Genomic DNA, 3,038 nt, shown 5'->3' on the forward strand with positions numbered 1-3,038 from the left:
CACTTTATTTTAAGGTGTCCTTGTTACAGTGTAGTTATACATTTAAGTACTGAGTAATATTTATTAACTACATGTACTTACTATATGGTTAGGGTTAGGATTGGCTTAGGGTTACTTGCTTATAATTATGCATAATTAATTGTTATTATAATAGTAAATACATGTAACGAGGACAGCTTAAAATAAAGTGTTACCAAAAAAACTCTTTAAAATAAAGGTGCTTCACGATGCCATAGAAGAACCTTTTTGTCTAAATGGTTCCATAAAGAACCTTTAACATCTGAAGAACCTTTCTGTTTCACAAAAGGTTCTTTGTGGCGAAAGAAGGTTCTTCAGATTATAAAAAGGTAAGAAAGAGATGGTTCTTTAAAGAACCTTTGACTGAATGGTTCTTTGTGGAACCAAAAATGGTTCTTCTATGGCATCGCTTGAAGAACCTTTTGAAGCACCTTTATTTTTAAGAGTGTAAGTGTTGCTAGCATTTTCATTAGGTTATGAAAGTGTTATTTCTGAATGTTCTCTGAACGTTCAAAACATCCATTTTTAAAATGTTTTACAAATATTTTTCTTGGTTATACAAAAGTTAAGGTTAAGGATCTAAGGATCCTCAAATGCAAACCGTGTGTTTTCTTCAAGAGAGCAACCAAACATTTGTGTTGTGTTTTACTTTTTCTTTTATACTCATTTATTCAGTCATTTACAATCATTTATCATTTAATCATTTTATTATTCCATTCAATCCTTTGATCCTCTGATTGGAACCTGTAAAATGTTATCTATGTCGAACCTTTTCCCCCATGGCTAAAAAGTACTCATCTTATAACTGAGTAGAAGTATTCAACGATTCTTCAGTTTGGAATGGAATAGAATTTACATCACAAAATAGGCTACTTATTCTCAAAATAGGCCACTTGAGAATATTAATGACGTTATTCAAGTACTTAGTAGTATTCAAGTCGCAAAATGAATGATGGCATTTTTTCACAACATATTTGTTATGTTAATAAAGGTTGCGTGTCCAATACAATTTCCAAGACTTTGCTTCAGGCATGTCAAGGGCAGACAGTCTTTATGTGTGAAAACATAACGAGACATGAGATACTGTGCATGACACTGGGACAGTACTTTTCTCAAGACACAAATCAGGGTGTTTCAGCAGTGGCAGTTTTGTTCTGGTTGAAAATAACTCATCGTTAACACACCAACCCCACCCCCAGCCAGCAGCCTGCCAGCTGAAGGTGCCTTTCATACACACTCTGGGGTATGAAAACAAACTTCACCCGAGCAAGAAATTGAGGACAAACCTTCTCTACAGACTCAGGAATCATAAAACTACAAGTGTTGAAGTCCTAATAAACATCATGTCTTCAGTTTATCCATAGAATCTCTGTGATTTTGTATAAACATGGAGAACATAGCAGAGTATGTTGTTAAGAGAGCTGACGTGTGTTAGAGGGTCAGCCATGAACAGCTCTGCCTTTATACTGGCTATCAGACACCCAGCATGTCTATATATAGATCCAGACCCCAGTATATCTGTCAGTGTGTGTGTGTGTGTGTGTCTACAAAAGAAAGAGACAGAGAAACAGGGAATTGGAGCATATTAATTGGGTGTGAGATCTGTGCAATGTATGCAGAACTTCCATGATAATGAAAAAACTAACAGCATCATTGTATTAGATTGTGTGTCAGACCAGGTGTGTACATTGTTCACTGACAGATGAAGTACCTGCTCGGTCATTAATCTAAAAGAACAGCACTGAGTTTTGAGACCAAGGACACCTTTAGCGGAGAGGTGTTACAGAAAAATAGAACACCACCATGAAAGGTGCGCAATCCTCAATGCTGGTGGCAGGTTTATTAAATCGCATCTTATTATGTCTTAAAATATCTCTGACAGTGCAGGTGGGGAGTCTTTTGGCTGACTACTAATACTATAACTAATACAGGCCTGGATTTGTCAAAATGAAGATATCTTTTAGCTTGAAGGTCAAGACGAGGGAAGATGCCCCCTTATTTTTAAATAGTAACATATTTAGATAAATGTAGCATATGCAGCATGATGATGATCAGCCAATGTCTTAAGGGAAATAAATAGCACAAAATGTTTGTATTTCCAGTGTCATTAAAGCAAAATACTAAATCAACTTTTCTATTTAAAATTGTGTTTTGATAACTTAGATTCATTGAAACAATGTCATGGATCAAAACTTTTTTGAATGACTAAATCACACAAATGTTGATATTCAGATGAAATTACAAACTTAAGAAGAGCATAGCCATTCATCGAATGTTTGAGATTTTGAGCCAAGAGAGAACAATATAAGGTGGGGGTAAGAGGTCATCTTGCTCTACTGAAATGTTGAGCCTTGTACAATTTTGCAATACTTGTACATAATATTGGAATACTTGTTGTTCCCCTAGAGCAAGTTCGGTCTTAGAGAGCTGCAGTCCTGCAGAGTTCAGCTCCAACCCTAATCAGACACACCTGAACAAGCTAATCAATGTCTTCAGACTGGTCTCTGACTGGATGTATTTTTAAGCCGTTTACACCGCATACCCTTACTGACACAACCCAGCACTCAAGAGTGTGAAGTCAAGTCAAGTCACCTTTATTTATATAGTGCTAAGTTCACACATATATAAGTTATATATGTGTGTGTGTGTGTGTGTGAACTATTCCTTTAATTAATACACTTCACCCTCCTTCTCCTTTCACTTTATCAGGTGCAGTGGGGAGCTAACTGAGTGAGTGCCAGTTAACTGAAACAGATTGAAGTCATTTGCATAGGTTGCAAACTGCAGAACAAAATAGAATCCGACTAGTCCCATTAAAGAATGTATACTTGTTCAATTGTTGGAGGTCTAGGACCCCCTTTTGTTGGCCCTCACCATTTCAACCCTCTTCCAAGCTAAAGACTCATTCACATTTTCCCTTGCTCAGTGAAATTTTGTCTCAGCATCTGAGACAAATGCGTTGAGCATGGACTTGTGTGTGTGATTAAAATACACCACAACACCATCTGTTTGAGGGTGAT

The sequence above is a fragment of the Sinocyclocheilus grahami genome, unplaced genomic scaffold (assembly GCF_001515645.1).
Source record: "Sinocyclocheilus grahami isolate Dianchi unplaced genomic scaffold, SAMN03320097.WGS_v1.1 scaffold37.1, whole genome shotgun sequence".
Taxonomy (NCBI): domain Eukaryota; kingdom Metazoa; phylum Chordata; class Actinopteri; order Cypriniformes; family Cyprinidae; genus Sinocyclocheilus; species Sinocyclocheilus grahami.